Source organism: Anolis carolinensis, unplaced genomic scaffold (genome assembly GCF_035594765.1).
Source record: "Anolis carolinensis isolate JA03-04 unplaced genomic scaffold, rAnoCar3.1.pri scaffold_8, whole genome shotgun sequence".
Taxonomy (NCBI): Eukaryota; Metazoa; Chordata; class Lepidosauria; order Squamata; family Dactyloidae; genus Anolis; species Anolis carolinensis.
The window spans coordinates 20,419,631-20,440,830 of NW_026943819.1; the positions used below are offsets into that span (position 1 = coordinate 20,419,631).

Consider the following 21,200-nt stretch of genomic DNA (forward strand, 5'->3'; position numbering starts at 1 on the left):
CTCAAATATGTAGATACAGAATGGAAATTATATTGTTTTAATAACACATGAATTATGAATGGATAAACATGGAATGGCATGGATCTTGACATCTCCTTCTCCGCACTGGATCTGAAGAACAGGTTTTTTCAAGGACGGTGCGGGAACCAAAAATGTAAATCTCAACACTTGAAAAATTACTCTAAAACTCAGGTGATCACTCAACAAACTTTCCATTGCTCTATTTTAACAAAATTTTATTATATCTCAACACTGGCAAAAACCAGTGCATTATTATTAAAAACCTGACATAGGCTGCTGAGGAGGGCCTCTTTAAAAGAAGTAGCAATTGGTGGTATAAAATCCCATAATGTTTTTTAAAAATCACACCGTTCAATAAATTGGTGAAACTTGACACTCATCAAAAACCTTTGTAGCACATAACATCAAGAAAACAATGCACATCTACGAGATTCTCCAGACTGTTTTACAACCTTTGTGTAGACCAGTGGTTCTCAACCTGTGGGTTCCCAGGTGTTTTGGCCTCCCATAAATCCCAGCCAGTTAACCAGCTGTTAGGATTTCTGGGAGTTGAAGGCCAAAACATCTGGGACCCAGAGGTTGAGAACCACTGGTATTGACCATCCGAGTGGACTCTGAAAGCCTCCAGCACTCCTTATTCCCATGCCTCTGCTGTAAGCTTATGTGCCCCAGTTTTGTACCATTATATCTATAGAGTGCCGCTACTTTGCGGTTTTTCACTTTTCGCGGGCAGGCCTGGAACCTAACCCCCACAAAAAGTGAGGGAGCACTGTATACAATTATTTGTCTACTGACAAGGAGCCATAGCTTTATAAAAAGGCAGCACTAACTGCTGAGCAATTATCTGCACTATAATAACAATGTTTCAAATAAACCGGATGCCAGAAAAGAAGGATCAATTAAAGCCACGTTATTCCTTTTCTGTCACAAAATAGGGCAAAATGCCAAATAATGTTTGGTCTCCATTCTGTGATTGTTGTTGCATACAAATATATGTTTTCAATCCCTTAAACTCTAAATGGAAGCAAATGGCAAAGAGTCAACTATAGTGTTTCAGATTATTTCAAAGGAGTGAAGTGATGGAGGCAATCTGCTCTCAAGAGTGCACCCACATACCATGATTCACCACGAAGTCCAATTATCAGCCGCCACAGTTCTAGTTACTATGACAATGTCAATATTTCAGACTATGCCGTCTCACCCAGCAAGGTAATCCATTCAAAATAAATCATGAACCAGAAAATCTGAGCAGAGAAATTGAAAGGAAAGTGTTTGCCATAGTCGCTTGATGGAAAGGCAACAACTGCTGAAAGTTACGATAATTAAATCACTTAATGTTGCTATTTCAAGAGATGAATACCGCCTGATTTGCCTGAGTGCCTGTGTGTCTTCTTAAAAAGCAATGTTTTCTTCCATGAGCTGGTTAAAAGCTAGATGTTTTCAAAATGCAAAGAATGCCAAAACTGCGTTTAAACATCTGCTTGCTGCAGCCCAAATGGATGCAAAATGTAAGTCATACTGGCTTCTTATCTTCTTGTGGTTTAAGACAATATCAAGCTAACAGTACTAAACATTTATAATCCTTCAGTTGGATTTTTAAAGGATCTTCAGACTATATGATACAGAGTTTCATAGAGCTGGAAGACACCATAATCATCCAACATCTTCAAAAGGCGTCTCCAAACAAGCCTTTGTTCAGTTTTAATTTCTTCTAATAACATCAGTTTCACATCTACAGCCTGAACACAATGTCAGCAAATTAGAGAACATTGAGAAGATGTTCTTCATTTGTCTTTCACAAACTACTGGGTAAAATGCAAAACCATTTTGTAGAAACTGAAATATAGTTGACAGATCTTTTTTCCTTCCAAAAAATAGATCTAACCAAACAGAGCAAACCTAACTGTTAAATGCACTGAACATCCATGGATCTATTCTACTATGATTGCGCAGAATGAACTTTTGAATATTTAATAGCACTTGAAAGCATATTTGGTTGTTGGCAAGAAGCAAATGCCACTGATTTGACTTTAAAACTGTGATTCTGAAAAAGCTTTTACTTAACAGGATGTTTAAAAGCTCAAGTGCCATATATTTATAAATGGTTATCCTTCTTGTCACTGTTATTAAATTTCTCCCATTTGCTCTTTGGGAGATACCACAAACCACACAACTGTTAACAGTGCACTACATTTTCCTCCATGCAATGCAGCACTTCCATTTGATATAAAAAAAGCAAGATGAGAAAATGTCAAAAGAATTATAGCTATAAAATATTAAAAGTTAAGAGAAAGTGGTGGGTATCAATTATGTCTGTACAAATTTTAATATTACTCTTCCTCTAAAGAAAGTACAGTAGAGTCTCACTTATCCAACATAAACGGGCCGGCAGAACGTTGGATAAGCGAATATGTTGGATAATAAGGAGAGATTAAGAAAAAGCCTATTAAACATTAAAATAGGTTATGATTTTACAAATTAAGCACCAAAACATCATGTTATACAACAAATTTGACAGAAAAAGTAGTTCAATATGCAGTAATGCTATGTAGTAATTACTGTATTAACGAATTTAGCACCAAAATATCACGATATATTGAAAACATTGACTACAAAAATGCATTGGATAATCCAGAACGTTGGAAAACTGAATGTTGGATAAGTGAGACTCTACTGTATATATCTAAAGGCAAAATTTAACTAACATATTAATATCCCTCTTTAAGTGGAAGTGCCAGAAATGCTTCTACCCTGGAAGTGGTCATATATAAACAGCAAATGTTCTCAATATTACCACATTATTGTATACATGTTTGATTTAATCCATTCTTAGTCATGTTCAGAGAATAGCTGCTGAAACCAAAAGGCAAATTTGTCATGATTAGCTCAAAGTCTCATAGATTTAAAAGACTTACGTTATGCATAACTAGGTCCCTCTGCAATTCATTTGTCATGGAACCTTGAAGTTCTAGGTTAGCCATGGAGTTCCAACAGTGGGTTCCTACCTCTTATCTTGGCCATTTATCCCCAAACTCAGGCCTCAAGGTGATAACTAGCCTGGACAAGGAGTTTTTTAAATGTTGAATTTGCTTTAGATCCAATGACAATGGCAAACCTACTAGGTTGCACTATGATTCTAAACAACTTCTAAATGTTCCTGACCTAGAACCCATTTCAATGACTAGGAATAGGTCATCAGCACAATTGCTTCTTTTCTGCCACATATTTTTCAACTCTTATTTATCTGAATGGACCATAAACAAAAAAGTATCTGATGCATTTTGCTATATGTATTTATGCAACCTCGACCCAAAAAACTAAAGTCAAATCAGACTGTATTTCTGAATATATAACGAATAAAATATTTAACTTTCTGCATGCTCCACGCATATACACTAACCTTTCAAACCAATACTGAATTCTCCCCACATTCTCTGGTCCCTGAAACATGATTCAGATCTTCTCTCTTCCCCTCCTTCTAATTGGTCTTCACACACTATTTCTGACTCTCTAAATACATTTCAACCTGCTCCTATCTCTGTCTTTAGCAGCCTCTGGGTTATATTTTGTCCATATCCACACCCTCCATCACACCATTCCAAAAGCTGTGACCAAATGGCTCTAACCAGGCTTCTTGTTTTCCAACATTGTTCTGTGTTCCTCTTTCAGTAATCCTAGATCATACAAAAAGCTTATATAACTCAACACTATTCAATAACGGTCAACCAGTAGTCTAAGGGAAGTTTACTACATGAGTACACAAATGCAGCAGCATCTCTGTCTCACATTCCCTGGCAAGTGATATACAGAGACATATTGCCTCTGATGGAGGAGATACATAGCCATTCTAAGTAACAGCGACCGAGGGGCCAAACCTCTATGAATTTATCAAATTCCCTTTTAAAGCCATCCAAGTTGGCATCCATCATTTGTTTAATTTGAAGCAGTTGTTCCTCTTATCTCGTCTGAATCCCACACCATTCGGCCTCAGTGGATGGTCCCAAGCTCTAGTATTACAGCTTCTAGTATTACACTCCCATCAGATCTTTTATAAACAGGATTTTAGGAAGCTGAGTTCTTACTATCTGTGTTACTCTTCTTTAAAAAGAGGAAATCAATATATTGCATTCTAGTTTTTGTCACAGCAGAGGCATTTTGGCATTTCTGACTATCCTACATTTCCAACAAACACTAAGTATAAGTAATATATATACACTGCAAATGTGGTGAAATGTGAGCGGGTGGACATGAGTGTCAATACCCTCCTGTGGGTTATATGAGAGGAGAGATTTTTTTTTTTGCCTGTTTGTTATCACTGACTCTAAACACTAGAAACTGAAAGCAGTGGAGAAGCAATTTTTGAACAAAGGGGTAGAAGAATTGTGTATTATCTAGATGCCAAAGCACTTTCTGTTACCTGAGCACAGCAATTTATGCAGGGCACAATGATTAAGCAAAGGCAGGGACAATACATGCAAATTGCATTTAAACACATTTAAAAATAGTCTGACAATAAACTAATGGATTCTTTAGTAGAGGGGAATATTTCCTATATATATATATGTATATGTATATGTATGTGTATATATATATATATATATATATATATATATATATATATATGGCAGAACCAACTAACATTTTTTCAAAGAATAGGCTTATTTTCTGTGCCCCTGTACAATCCTTCCAGAGATGTGATTTTTTTTAAAAATTGAGCAGTTCATAAAATTATAAAACTACACATGCAAAACTACACAAGCACTTTGTTGGAGGCAGAATAGCGATTTCAATGTTGTGGAAGCTTCTGAACAACACCCCGAAGTCATATCAAGAATTCCTGAAATATAGCCAAAGATCATATGAAATAAAATATCAGAGCCATTCTGACTTCCCTAGACATAATATAAAACAAATCTGATCAGAATTTGTTTTGCCTGGCAACCAGTTTATCTTTTTTAACATTCTCACATTTGGTCAGTTAAAGTACTCAGATATTCAGATACAAATTAGCATATGCAGTATAGCATATTAGGTCAGGTGCTTGGTGCTGATGACTCCTGTTTAATCTATAGAGAGAACAGAGCATCTAATGAAAGTGAACAGTCATTTTATGGCTGGCAGCATTTCAGCATGTATTAATACTATGAGAAAAAAAGCAATAAAAGAGGGGAGGAAATGAGCTATAGCCTTTTGGGGAGGGGAGAATCTTCAAGGAGGCTAATCAGACGTATTCAACATAAGATTCAAATACACTGTCAAATTTCAATGCATCCCATAATCTTAGTGTGATACAGAAGAGAAGATTTTGAGTTGCCATCTGTTCAGTTAAATATTTGATGCCTTTATTATTTTTCCTCTCTCTTTATACCAGTTTCTTTTTAAAAAGTTATTTATTTTGAATGAGATCATTCTAACACAATAAAAAGGGTACTTCTAAATTTGTTTCAATCTTCACAAAACCTACCTTCTCTTTTGTGGTAAACTGGATTATTACACGTCTCGAATGCAAGAACTGCTGGCCAAATTCGGCTCACCAATTCATTTTATGTGGCTCTTGAAGCTTTCACTGCCAGGGCACCATAGTTACATTTATAGAGATAGAGATTTACAATTATAAATGGCCCTCTGATGGCAACTATAAGGCTGATGCTTGACACCCTTAATCTCTACCATTGAGACATACAGTAGGCAGTGATTCAATTCTGGGATCTGCCACAAATGCAAAACATTGAGGATGAGTGTGCTACATTTTACTAAGTGGTGGTGATGTGAATGCACAAAGCAACATCTTACATGAAAGAACGGTACCACTTATGACCCACAGAGCCAAGCATCACATAATAGTCGCCACCACGTAATAGTTGCACCACAATTTTTGGAAGTATTTTTTATTTTTTTTAGGAGCCCCAGTGGCGATGTGCGTTAAAGCACTGAGCTAGAGACCGAAATGTCCCAGGTTCAATCCCCGGGAGCAGCGTGAGCAGCCGCTGTTAGCTCCAGCTCCTGCCAACCTAGCAGTTCGAAAACATGCCAATGTGAGTAGATCAATACGTATTGCTCCGGTGGGAAGGTAACGGCGCTCCATGCAGTCATGCCGGCCACATGACCTTGGAGGTGTCCACGGACAACACCGGCTCTTCAGCTTAGAAATGGAGATGAGCACCAACCCCTAGAGTCAGACATGACTGGACTTAATGTCAGGGGAAAACCTTTACCTTTACCTTTTTTTTATTGTTTTCAATTAGTTTTATTGCAGGTCACACTAAGATTTTCTGATATAGGGCAGGACATAAATATTTTAAGAAACTGACAAAACAAAGAGAGAATTTAAAACAAGGTGGCACACTACTATCTTTGTTCAAGACAAGACAGGAAGGAATTATAGACCACTGCTCTTAAGGAAGCTTTATATTTGAAATGATACATCCAGAAAGGGGATGTTTACTCTCTTTAACATAATGACAGTGGCTATCATTAATTTACATATTACAATAATGTTTACATTAGTAAAACCTATGCTTTAAGGAAATCTGCCATTTCTAATTGCAGAGCATGGGGACAGAATAGGATTGCCCAAGGAGATGGAGAAATTATTCTATGGTGATAACTATATATTGGCCAGGTATCCTTTGCTGAGAGCACAAATTGTAAAGGGAAGTCTGCTAGAATAAAGAAACTTGTAGAATAAAGAAAACCTAACATTATATTAGTTTTAACCCCATTTCTGCCCTGCTGACAGCCATCTTGAAATATTTACCAGGACACATAAAATGCACTAGTGACTGGAATCCATGAGGAATCCTGCTGACACAAATTTAGATAACCCCTGGTTCATTGCATATTATGATAAAACGTTTTTTAAAATGCTGACTTCTCAGAGTCATTAGGCTTCTGCTTCACTAACCTTGCTGGAGAGAACCAGAGACAAATAGTTTCTGCAGCACACTAAATTAAGAGCAGCTGCTATGTTCCAGCCCTCTGACAGCTTTGAATTTTTCCTCAGTCAAATAATTTTTTTCATCCTCTCAATTTTAATATCATTTTTCATATCCATTATTACAAAAGGAAAGGTAAGGGGATAGAGAAAAGACCAATGTATCTCCATATTCTATACCGGACACAACTAGAACTAGTGTCAGCAAATTGAACATAGGAAATGATGAGAACCTTGATCTAAATTTGGCGGTTGTCTTTCTGTCAATAATGATACTAGTCTATGGAAAAGGAAGCAAGTGAGATGAAATCTCATTCTCACATTCTCACACACCATACATTTACATCATCTGGAATATGAAAACAAATCAAAAGCAACTAAGAAAATACTGTAGAAAAAATAGCACTTTGTTATAAAAAGTAAATAAATAAATCTAGATGACATAAATTGGGTTTGTAAAAAGGACATAAAGGAGTTAAGATGGAGGGGCTTCCATTCTAAAAATGTTGCAGGATAACTGCACTGTGCTCTGACGCATTTTGATCACCCAACGTGGGCAGAAGGGAAGCCAGAAAAGGAGATTCGATAACAAGTAAGTCGAGCCGCTTGTACTAAAACTGGGAGAAAGTGCAAAGAGTAAAGGCTATATACTCTCCAAATGGCACAGACTCAGGGGGGGAAATCTGGTTACAGTCAGCCAGTACATATCCATTCCTTGTTGTACTTCCTAACACGAGAGTACTATTTAAGACTCATACCAACAACAATACACCAATCCATTATTTCTAATGTACAATACTCAAAAGAATTTTCTGGTTCAGACAACCTTTTTCTTCCAGTTGTGGTCCATTAACAGCCAAAAGATACATTGAATTAGAGCACCATAATTGAACTTCTTACCCTTAGTTTCTCCAACGGCATGGAAAGCAATTTAAAGACATGACACAGAAGGAGGATGGCTTAACCTCCCTCAAGTCACAGAGAGAGGTGGGTAATAAATTCTATTATTTTATTATGACACAGCAAACAAGATAGATATGCTGGATTTCATATCACAAAATCACAAGTCAAACACTTCCCAAGTGTCTAGGACTGTGTGATGTATTTTTGGATGATGCGCGCAGATCCCAGCAGGGTGGCCTTTTGCAGTTGGCAGATCGTAATTTTGTCAATGTCTATTGTTTCCAAATGCCGGCTGAGATCTTTTGGCACGGCACGCAGTGTGCCGATCACCACCGGGACCACCTGCACTGGTTTCTGCCAGAGTATTTGAAGTTCAATCTTGAGGTCCTGATAGCGGATGAGTTTTTCCTGTTGTTTCAGCCGCTATCAGGACCTCAAGATTGAACTTCAAAGACTCTGGCAGAAACCAGTGCAGGTGGTCCCGGTATTATTATTATTATTAATATTATCCTTTTTTATTCCATCCTACCTGCCAATGTAAGCTTCTAGGATCACAGGATCAGGATAAATTAAACTATGGGAACCTTGAATGTACATATATGGGAGGGAAGGTACATGGAACAAAATTCTACATATATGGGAGGGAAGGTACATGGAACAAAATACTAGTTGTCCCAAAGTGCATCACAGTATGATGTGAGATGGCATGTTGTGTTGTGAGAAACAGGCATGCTTATAAAATGTAAACAATATCAATAGATTAACTTTCAGCACAAATGTTATGGGCTCCAGCAAACAGAATGACATTCACCACAATTTAATCCCTGTAGCTATTTTTATTTCATCAGAAACATGGGTTTTAACTCTCCTGCGTCTAAGGCTCCCAGTGGAAATGAACGAGATCTAGTTGGCCACTTGGTACAGATGGGGTTCAGAATGCGTTCATGCCAAAGAAACAAACACATTTAATGACATCAAAATGGGAGGAGACACTATTTTAAACCTGTAATTTTAATGAAAATTCCAGAGTGAATTAAATAATTTGTGAGTCTGAAGCAATTCCCCAAACACAACCTTTGCTTTAGATAAATAAATGTAAAACCACCTTGTTTTCCCCCAACAGATATATACTACTTATCAAAACTGAGATAACAGAAGAACTAATACATTTGCTTTTACTAACCAGAGCAAGGTCACTGATTCAACTACTCAATGATTAATTCAAGATTAATGTAGAGTGCAGAATTTGAATTTAGCTTGCAGCTTTATTTTGGGGCTCCTGGAAGATAACATGTTTATTTACTCTGATTTTCGTTACATTCTCCTTAGGTGATGGCAGTTACACTTGAGTTTCAAGATCCAACTCTACATTTAAAAAACCTATTTTGTAGGACACTGAGTAGAAAGAACTGTCATTTCAAATCCACTCCACAGAACGGATGCAGGTCAAAATGTGCCCCTCTTTCCTTTTTGGTATTCACTTTGCATTCACAGAAAACTCCTAGAGGATCAGAAGTAATGGAATACCTGGCATCTCTGAGTCAGATGGATGGATAGGCAAACAGACAGATGGAATCCACAGTCTAGAAATGGGTATGAATTGAAGAATCGTGGCATCAGGCTAGAGAATGGAAATAAAACATCCATTAAAAAGATCCATCATTACAACTAGTGGAGACCAAAATGGTGGTTTCTCCCATTTTTAAGGATTATATTCATTGTTGTAGCAAGGATCATTGTGCACAAATGAAGGTTAACATGCTCTGGGTTCTCTGAAGGTCTGCAGAAGCCATGGAAACCAGCACTGAAGTCAAAAGCTTTCTCAAGAATCATCCAACCCCATGTTCACCCAGCTGACAAATTTCTCCTCCAACAAACATTCTGTTCACCACGCTGCAATCACCTGGGACTAATGAAATCGAATACAGCTCATTTTATTCAATTATTCATAGACTAATATTAAAGGCTTTAAAAGAATGAGCACTGTGTGTGATAGATGGCAATTATCACTTCATTTACAGTACCATTAAAAGCCAACTCTCACTTGTGAAAAGGCTGTATTTCAATTCTACTACATCTTTGAGTTCTAGAGATGTAAAAAAAGTACAAAACCAAAATCCATCTTCAAAAATACTCAAAGATGCCAATGAAAGGAGAACGTTGTAGTGTACATTTTTACTTTGTTAACACTGGTAGAATAGAGCAGGGCTTCTTAACACTGTTTTTTTTCCATATCGATATATACACAGCAAGCAGAAGGAAAAGAACTTCTGTAAGTACTTCAGTCAGAAAACAGAATCTTGTTGTCCATTAATAGTATGTTGTTAATATATTATTATTACATGCAAAATTGGCAAGAATTCCACAGAAATTTGACATTTTGAAGCATGAGTTTGCAATTCTTGGTACACAAATGAAAAGCTGGACACCATTACAACCAATCTCATCACTTTTTCAAAATAATATTGTAATTACTTGCAAAAGCAAATCTTATGTAATACACTATTTCAAAAGAAATGGGGGGTAACATTCTACAAATAACCTACAAATATTGCTATTTTTGTTTCCATTCTCTTCACCAATGAAAGCAAATGGCACAGTTGCACTGTTTACCAAAGAGAAAAGAATACATTAAAATAAAAACACAACCCAAAAATGTATCATTACAGCTTTGGGTTTTTGAAAAAGCCAGTCCCTCTTTAAATTCGTAGCAAGGTGATAATTAAATGCAGACAGAATGTTGGACATAAAAGAACCTCAAATGAAATCTAATACATGCCACTGAGGCTGGATCTACACTGCCACATAATCCAGTTCAAAACAGATAATTTGGATCCAGAAACTGGATTATATGCAGTGGGGCCTTAGTTCACCAAATGGTGATAGACCAGCCATAGAAATCCAACCTAATCTGCATCTCAGAGTGATCTCCCACATCTTCCAGATTTAGATGAGAGATGAAGAGTTTCAAAGAATGTTTAATCATTTCGAGCATCCATATATCAATTCAAAATTATCCAAAACAATTATGGTCAAACCACAATCTTGAGTGTTTCCTGCTCCAAAATAGCAGGCTTCAGATGTGTATTTAGATAGAAATTCCTGACAGAATAAGATAGTCCTGGAGCTTCCCAGCCCCGTGAGTTTTTTCCAACTCTACCTTTTGTACTAAAGGTAAGAACAAATTATTTTCCAAGCAGAAAATCTTCAAAGGTGCTAAGCAATGTCAGAATATTTGCTGTTCTGCCTCAGACATGACCATCAGGTCCCGCTGGTACTTGCGAAACACATAGGGGCAGCTGACAACAGCCTGAAAACTCATGTCCAGCTGTGCTCAAAGAGACAAGTCCACTCTTTTGCAATTCAATAAACTGCTTTTTCTCACGCTCAAGGGGTGACCCCTTCTGAAATACACATACATGATACGGCCAAAAAAATCAGAACATCTCAGATCTCAATCTACATTTCAAAGCTAATGAACAAACTACTTACAGAGCTTGCAATTTTAAACATGCGTAGTATTTACATCCGTTCACATGGTTTGAGTTTACAAAAGAAAGAAGACGAAAGCTAAAGAAAATAATGCAAAACACACTACGCCAACATGTCTGCAATTCGTTAGTTATTACGAGCCCACATTCTGGAAGATAGGAATGGGTTCAATGAAAAGCGAAGAAAAGATTGTCCTGGGGCCTACTTACAAATAACTATGGGAATAAAAGGCCATTAAGTGACAGAAGCATTGCTAGAGAAGGAAACAAGGGCATAAAAACACTTCTTTGAATCTCATATCAATTCACAGAATTCAGGATCTCAACTCTGGAAGGGACAAATGTCCTTATCAAGGACAGGGTGTTAAAAGCAAAGTAAAGATGCAGCCCATGTCTTTTACCAGACTTTCAGGGTGCATCTATACTGCAGAATTAATGCAATTTGACACCATTTAAATTACCACGGCTCAATGCTATGGAATTCTGGAATGTAAAGTCTGGTGAGGCATCCAGCACTCTTCGGCTTAGAAGGGGAAAGGCCTTGTAAAATTATAACTTCCATGCTTCCACACCATTGTGCAATGGCAGTTAAAGCAGTGTCAAGTTGCATTAACTCTAAAGTGTAGACACACCTTAAGAAACTGAATAGGAAAAGGAAACCTTGTCGCTGGATTATCCTTTAATAACCCATATAACTCTCAGACATGCACATATTCTCAACCTGAATTTAGCTTTGTGCTTGAAATTCTATATCTAACTGACAGGTTCTTGGCTAAGAATTCAGAAAACCCACAAGTAATATTTAATTGACCAAAAACTGTAACAGCAGGGAGGTTAAGTAGGCAAAAGTACCACAAATCTGTCTGCATTCCAAAGCCTAGAAATATACATCTTCAGAGCAATTTACAGCCCACTAATATAAGTCTTCCATAGCTAGAAATGGATGTGACAAATAGCCTATGAATAAACAATGGAGGAATCATTTTTTAGCCCATAATTCTATACAACCTCAGCCACAAGGCAAAGCACACAGTGCAGTGCAGACAACTACTTATTACAGGTTAAAAGAATTTATGAATACCAATATAATGCTTTCAAGTTGCCTGAGGTGGTTTGCCATCGCCTCCTTCTAAATATACCCTACAGTAGTATTTCCTAGTGATTTACCTTCCAATTACTACCAGCTCTGACTTGGTTGAAGCTTCCAAGATTAGACAGGATCCCATGTTTTCAGGGCATAGTTTTATCACTAGGCAAGAAGATGACTACAATCATGAACTCCATCCTGTCTGGTGACTAATAGCAGCTGGGAATATGTTGTGGCTTCCAGATTGACCAAAGTTTTCAGAAAATTATTTCCCTTACAATAATACAGTATCAAAGACACGTAGATCACCAGTTAAATGTTTTCTGGATGAACAAGGAGGGTTTCTCTTGAAAATCTTTACAGTTTTTAATTCTGCATTCTCCTCTTTTGAAATGTTTATGTACCAATTATTTGGGGAGCAAGTGGACATGGCATTCATGAAAGGTTTTCTCCTTTCGTCATATTTCCTATTCGTTTTGCTTCAAAGTAACCTTTTGGGTGATTGAAAGCAGCAATTAATTTTCAAGTAATTTTGAAGGGATTTGCCTGCTTTACATACATCAAAGAAGACTGGATTATTTTTTAAAATTAATTAAGATTTAAAGTCAGCCATCTGTATCCACAGATCCAACCATCCACGGCTTAAAGGAAAAAGGAAAAATTTTGCCATTTTCTATAAGGGAATTGAGCAACCACAAATTTTGTTATTCGCAGAGGGCCCTCGAACCAAATCCTAGTGGACACCAAGCGCACACTGTACAACTAAAGACACAACACTAAACTATTTCAGTGTTTCTTCCCTGTCCATAGTTTAGATTATCACCCTTTAGGAGAGTTTTTCTCATTCTTATGGTACGTTTACTACAAATCTTCAGATGGATTTTTCAGATACTTAAGCTCTACCTGCCGTTGGTAAAATATCTGCTTTAATGCAGTCCCAAATAGAAACCAAAATCAAGGCATGCACTGATGCGAAGGAAGCTAATTCAAAGATATCTTTAAAACTGACATATCTGAGCAGTGACACATGAACTCTATACAATATCCTTGATTTTCCATTTCTTGGCTCAATGCAATGTGATGATTTGAAGCTAAAAGGGGGGGAAAGGATACACAATTCATCTGACTTGCTTTTTGTACTTACATATCCCTCTAATACACTATCATGAAGGTGATTTTCTTTATTTCCTCTGCCAAAACTCTGTTGTGCTTAGTGCAGTGCCATTCACATTTACTGGTATCAGATTGACCTTAACGTTTTTACTGGATTTACACAAATTGTCATTGCTTTCTTCAGCATTGAAGATACTGAATGGTCTGAAAGCTTAGCATCAAAGTGTGTGGTTGAATTCTGAAAAGACAACATGGAGCCACTTAGAGAAGATGTGTGCCCTATATTCCACTCGCATCCAATACTTGTTATTCTGAGTATTTGAGTCAGTTCTGACTAAAGGCAACACTATCCCAGCGATTTTGTGGCAAGATTTATTCAGATGTGACTTATTTCTTTTTGTTGTGAATTCCCTTGTAGTCCAGGTGCAACACTCAAACCAATACTTCACACTGGCTCATCCTGTAACTAATTCCTTTTTTTTCACTCCATCAGATTTTAATCTTTGCTCAGATTTATCAAGGTAATTTTTACAAACTCAGTTGCATCATTACATCAAAGTTTCCCTGATAACTACAATGTTTTCTAGAAGTGACAAGGGGACTTCTTAAAGCTGCTTGTCATCCTCTATTGTAGCAGAAAGTGAAGGAAATGCATCACTAATAGTCACATAAAAACTGCCCGCAACCTTTAGAAATCTATAATAGCAAATTAGAGCCATCCTTTATATCAGTGGTTCTCAACCTGGGGTCCCCAGATGTTTTTGGCCTACAACTCCCAGAAATCCCAGACGGTTTACCAGGTGTTAGGATTTCTGAGAGATGAAGGCCAAAAACATCTGGGGACCGCAGACTGAGAACCACTGCTTTATATGTATGTATGTACCAATTTTCTACTGCAATGTTGTTATTCAGTTTGGACCACCACAAGCTACTGGTGAAGAGCCTGTTTTAAGCCTGCCCAGGACTGCATTTGGTTTGGCCTTGTTCCCTGGAATCATATAGTGCACACCTAACTGAATGATGTTACAAACTGTTATTAGCAGGAAATTGTGAATGAAAAAACACTGTGTCAGCAAACAAAAGGAGACCTTTGTACTTAAATGTTTTCATCCCATTATTCAGTTGGCATAGAACTGCAATATACATGGAGCCCAAGTCTCAAACTTCACTAACCTAAATAAAAACAATGGGAAAGAAGCTAACTTGAAGACACAACATCACAAGGAGTATTCATGGAGAAGGTTGTCCCCACATACTTTCAACATAGAACCAGCTGTCCTCATCTACTGTCTCTTTCAAGTGGCCATTTGGAGAAGCTTTGAGGGAATAAGCATCTAGTTTGTCTTTTTCTGGGGCTTGTTATATTGCTTTAGTTGAATTTCAGCAGAGGAAGCATAGCAAGCTTCCTAGGAGAATCCCACAACAGAGATGGCCCTGCCCTTTTTTCTGCCCACTGGACCTCACCTCAAAAGACAATAAGACAATAAGACACCACCTTCAAGTGAGAAAAATGGTCCTTCAAACAGTCCCAAAGGCTGTCTCACTCCACATTGACAGATTGCTGGGAGAATATCAACCCTGCTTTGACCTTAAATGCACTTTGCATGCATAGAATGCCTGCTAATTTCCACTTTGGCAGTGGTTTGTCTTAGAAAAAAAATCTGAAACAAACTTCTCAAGAAGAAAAACCTTTCCCTACTTCATAACAACTCCTTCAGCAACTCAAAGCAACCTTTTTCTTGAAAACATTGTGTACTTTTCTTGGAGGGGAGGGTGGTTAATTAGAATATTGTTGATTAAAAGGACATTCATTCTGTCTGCGGAAGAGGTTTCTGTCATTAACATATTTTAATAGGGACATGGAAACAGGAATATGCAAAGGGACTGAAAAGTAGATCTCCTGTCTCCTGGCAATTATTCCAGTTCTTTAGACAATTCATCCTTCAGATGCACAGCCCTCTCAGACTCAAAGGTCATTGGAGTCTTTGTATCCAGTTGTATGGTCCTTAACAAACAACCTTTTGTTCCCCTTTTCTCAATGGAATAAAGTTGCAGCCATTACAAGAACTGAGTTCTGCATCCCAGGCTTGCATATGCATCATTTAGCTAGAAAACTCCCCGAATCTCATTTATGTTTCCCAAGTCACTATAAGCAAATCTCTTATATTCTTTGTGCACATAAGTGAGAGAAGGAACCCAGGGAGGTAGTTCTCTTGCAACAAAGAACTTTCCTATTTCCCTTCCATGTGATTTACTCCCATTTTTATGCACTACATTTCATTGTTTAAACATGGGAGTTGCGGCTCTTACAACAACAATTTAATAATTTCTAATTATAAAAAAAGCTAATTATTATTTTGGGTAAAATAACACAAACAAAAAGATTCACACAAATGCCACCTATTTCCAATATTGATGATGAAACCTATAAGATATTAAACTTTTTAAATAGAAAATATTATCAGATTAGCTTCAAGGCACTAAACAGAATACACATCCAAAAGAAAATATAATTATTTGAATAGTCCCTTGGAGCTATATATTGGTTGACTACAGAGGCTGGATCTACATTGCCATATAATCCAGATTATCAAATCAGATAATCCACATTATCTGCTTTAAACTGGATTATGTGGGTCTACACTGCCATATAATCCAGCTCAAAGCAGATAATCTGGATTTTTATATGGCAGTGTAGATGGGGCCTAAACTGAAGCATGTCAAACAAGGAAGGCTCCACATTCCTGAACTTTAATGATTGGGGAACATTCCCACAAATAATAATCTGTGAACAAACCATAACTTTTAATACCAAACAGTTGGTTAAATGCCTGAACTGGTAACTGACATTAATGTAATGTTTTCACATTTCACAAGATGCAGAAGTATAATCACCATATTAAAGACATAGGACTGAAACCTGAACCAGAGACTTGGCACTTTGCTTTCTTGGCCCTTCAGCTATCTCAAGTCTGAGAAGAGTTCATAGAGTTTTAATTCTTAATAGCCATTCATACATGAGCAACTTGGAGTAACTTCTTTCCTGCTCCCCATCTATCTTTACTACAAGTCTGCTATGGAGCATATCATGGAACAGGTTCTATAAACCATCACTAGACTTCCCAAAATTATATTTTGAAATGAATAGCTCTGTATCCTTTTCCCAGTGGATTCTCATGGAAGTGTTGTAGGGAACAGACAGAAGATAAAATAAAAAATATATAAAATACAAAAAGCCTATAACTCCAACTAACTATCATATTATTTGCTTGTACGTGTAAAACCCACTTATGTGTGTTTACAAATGCCCACTGGAAGACTAATTTACCCTAACATACCCTAACTTACTTACTAACTCATATGTATATGTGTGTGTGTGTGTGTGTGTTATGTATGCATGTGGGTGGTTCATTGATGGTTGTTAGTAACTAAAGAGCTTCCATGAAAGGAAAAAAAACATTTGTAGACAATGGACATAAATATAGTGCAAGGTCCTGGCATATGGGGCGAAATGTTTGGCAGTCCCTCACAACAGATAGCATTAACAGCATCACTTTCTCTGTAGGAACATACCTTGTTTTAAGGCACTTTGCTTTGGAGTGCTTCACTAATAATGTGCTTTTTCAATTATACAGTAAAGGTGCCATTTTGTTATCTGCACTCTGTTCACAGCATTTGTGCACTTCGTGACTCAGTGTCATGTTCCAGCTAATCTTTTATTTATTATTTCTACTTTTGCCATTTTTAGGACTAGTACTACTACATCCTTAATAAAACATCAAGTAAATATGCTGTGCAGCTGTTATGCACACTGGAAAGTGAAAAAAGCAAGATGTGGTGGAGATCTAGAACAATAGTCTGCCATATAAGCAAGATATGCCTGTACCCTATGGTGGAATGGGGAACAAACAAAAAATTGGATTTTTTTTTTGGAGGGGGGTCATTACCTGTGTTCCCAATAAGCAAATTGTGACTGTCCAATCCAATCCAAGTAGAAATAGAAAACGGAATCCCAGTTTAACATCGTCCATCTTTAAGAGGAAAAAAATATTTATGCAGAAAATGAGCACATTTAACTGCTGGCAAAACTACAGAAATGTACTACCAGTTCAAACTGTACCAACTGATTTGAACTCTGTTGTTCCTTCTCTTTAAAAAATATCCATAGATTATAGTCATATCACAACCTATCATCATCATCATCATCAGGTATATTCCTGTGGAGTCAGAGACACAGAAAATGCAATAAAATGCTTCAAAACACTCACTGAGGTTCAATGCACCTTTAACCTTCTCTCAGCAATGAGAAAAATAAAGAGGAAACAAGGTTGAACTGTTGACATTTGTTTTGCAATAAGAAGAAAGCTAAGATAAACAAAGGTGTGTGGCTAAATACATGAAGAAACAAAAAAGCAACCACTGTGGAGATTCATTAACAAAACATACTGATGAAGATCATATGAGGTCCTCAGGGTCTTTTTCCTTCCAGCTTCAGAAAGAACAAAGACCAGGAAGGGAAGAATAGCTTCCAAGCCAGAACCGGTTCAGGGCATTTCATTCTAGGCACATAATGAGAACACAATGAGCTGCAAAGCAGGGAAAGGGCATGTGCTTTACAGACCTGCTCTCTCTCTGCAGCCTCCAATTTATGAAGCCCTTCCAGGATGGTAATGAGCAGACTTTATGGCCGCAGTTGCACACTCCCCTTTCTTCCCCAGATCATTAGCCCTTTCCTGCATTGCACAGAACAACTTCCTCCCACAGCACTGAAATACTTCCTAGAGTCATCGCAGCAGGTTGTGGGGTTGATATCCTTTTAATTGAAAGCAACATCCTTTATTTTAGAGCCTGATAACTCTCTAGGAACCAACACAAGTGTTCATCCTGATCTGAACCAAACCCTAATAAGACACCGTTTTCACAATCCAGAGACAGGGAGAGATCCTCACAAAGCCACAGGCGTTCACAAATCTATATTCAGAACACACTTTCTGCACTCTTCTTGCCCCAAGGCTTCACAGGAATCCAGTTAAACAAGAATCCGCCCACATTTACACCTCCAGACGACAAGGGACATATTCATCATCCCCCGTCACACTTGAGCTGTGGAACAGACTGATAAGCTGACTAGATCTCCAAAGTGTAAGAAGTCACTTTGATCCACAGTAAAACCCATGAAAGAGTGTACTGTGACACACAAACATAGCAGTGGGAGAGGTAGAATTCAATCCATATATATGTGTGCGTGAGCAAATGGGCTGTTTTGACATGTCTTGGGATGGGCACGCTAGCCATCGAATTACATATTTCAAAGGGACTTCAAAGGTAACTCTGCTGATGCAAGATTTGCATCATCCCCACAAGATAGATTTCTGTGTCCATCAAATGCAGTTAAATCCTGAACTGCAGTCATATAAAAGAAATCCCCATAGACATTAATGGCACTCGCTTGCAAGATAATCGAAGGCTGCAAAACCTGGTGTGTACTTTTACTTGGAATAAGGCTTTTGCATATGAAGGAATCCAATGAAACCTGCTTAGGACTTAACCCAATTGTGTTCCATAAAACTGTTAAGAAAAACAATGTTTTGAGTAGCCTGGAGCTGGATCTCTGGCCTAAATTCAACAATTAGCCTCAATTTACGAAGAGACAAAGAATCAAGTTCTAAAATCTAAGTCAGTGCTTATATAGGCCACACTGATCTAATGAATCCATGTATCTGGGACTAGCAATTTTATCCGGAACACATCAAGGATGTTGCAGTGGTGTGAACACTTAACCAGGACTCTGGGGCACCAGAGATCAGATCCATCCAAGCCACAGAAACCCACCTTGGGCAGGTCACACTCTTTCATCCTCAGAGGAAGGCAATGGTAAGCCTTCTCTGGGCAATTTTGCTAAGAAAACCCTTTGTTAGGGTCACTATACAGCAGTGGTTCTCAACCTGGGGTCCCCAGATGTTTTGGGCCTACAACTCCCAGTAATCCCAGCCAGTTTACCAGCTGTTAGGATTACTGGGAGTTGAAGGCCAAAAACATCTGGGGACCCACAGGTTGAGAACCACTGCTATACATGAATAACAACACGAAGACATTTTATTTTATTTAGGCCTCTGCTCACAGGTGTAAATATATATTTCTCCAACATCCAATAAGATTCACTAAAAACCTCATGCCCAATTTGTGATTGCATGTCTTCAGGTCATTCCCAACATACAGCAACACAAACACAAACCTTATCCCATGGTTGCCTTGGTAAAATTTGCTCAGACATGGTTTTGCCTTCGCCTTCCTCTGACGCAGAGTGTACAATACTTTGCATACCCACACAATGGGTGTCCATGGCTGAGTGGAAATTTAAACCCTTGTCTTTGCTTGGTCATGGAAACCGATTGGGGGAGACACAGAGAGAAACACTGGTCATCCGTTCACAAAACCAGGATATCAGTTCACAAAAAATCCCACAGCCAGGGCTACCTTGAAAGCCACATTGATTGAGAAATATAACCCAAGACTTCCAAGAAACAGTGCACAGGTGTATTGTGACATATCTCATGTAAATGTCCCCAAATCCTGTAATGGGAAAATCTACAGGGAAGACAGAAAAAAGCACGCAGACCCAACACTTTGCAGTCTTGTTGACCAAGAGCATTGGGAGACCCAAGGCCCATCCAGGCCACCATTATGCCAGGTAGGAGGCATCTGTGGATGGCATCTCTAGAAGCAGTAAAGCAAGTGGAGTAAATATAGATGGAATTTTAGATGCAGGCGGAACGTCTGGAGAAAATGCTGCTAGAACGTTTGCCATACAGTCACACAACTGTACAAGCACACACATACAAGCACACAACGCTCCAGTGATCCTGGACGTGAAAGTCTTCCACGATACAATTCTGGGTTTGCTTCTAAATAGGCTGTCTTTTGGATTCCATCGCTCCATTTCTGACAAATCAGCTTTTGCATCCTTAACTGCAAATGTCACTGAAGTGCTATTGAAACCTTCTATCGATGCTGCAAAAAACTATTACCACTAAGGTCACAGTTAGAGATTTCTTAGCAGGGGCTGGATAGGGACCCTGCAGCAGAAAAGTGTCTTTGCTTCTGCAAATACTCGCCAAACTCTGGACCACTCATCATAATGGAAGGGACCCTAAGGGCCAGCCAAGACAACTCCCTTCTGCGAGGCAGGAAAACACAATCAAAGCCCTCCCTACAGAGGCCCATCCTGCCTCTACTAAAAATCCTCCAGAAACAGATTCCTCCATCAATCAGGAAGTTGGACTGCTGTGAGTTTTCCGGGCTATATGCCCATGTTCCAGAATCGTTCTTTCCTGATGTTTTACTTGCATCTATGGCAGACATCCTCAGAGAGGCATCTGTGGAATGTACAGGGTGGGAGATAGAACTCTTGTTTGTTGGAGGCAAGTGTGAAAGGTGCAATTAATCACCTTGATTAGCACTGAAAAGCCTTGCAGTTTCAAGGCCTAGCTGATTCCTGCGTGGAGGAATCCTTTGTTGGGAGATGTTAGCTGGCCCTGATTGCTTCCTGCTTGGAATCCCCCTGTTTACTGTACTGATTTTAGAGGGTTTTTTTAATACTAGTAAGCCAGATTTTATTCATTTTCATGGTTTCCTCCTTTCTGTTGAAATT

At 38.2% G+C, this 21,200-nt stretch overlaps 2 protein-coding genes across 3 annotated transcripts in view; both read right to left on the reverse strand.

Moving 5' to 3' along the window:
* The window catches only part of arhgap32 (Rho GTPase activating protein 32), a 169,347-nt gene that overhangs the window by 146,282 nt on the left and 1,865 nt on the right, over positions 1 to 21,200 (reverse strand). The window contains exon 2 of one of the 2 annotated variants that reach the window (XM_062960953.1): positions 9,386 to 9,479. The exons of the other annotated variant lie outside the window; for it this stretch is intronic. The gene's annotated coding sequence lies outside the window, so the exon portion shown is untranslated. The remainder of the gene's footprint in view (positions 1 to 9,385; positions 9,480 to 21,200) is intronic. 2 annotated transcript variants of the gene reach the window in all.
* LOC134293432 (uncharacterized) overlaps positions 1 to 21,200 on the reverse strand; it is a 451,452-nt gene that overhangs the window by 50,214 nt on the left and 380,038 nt on the right. The gene's annotated exons all lie outside the window — the stretch shown is intronic.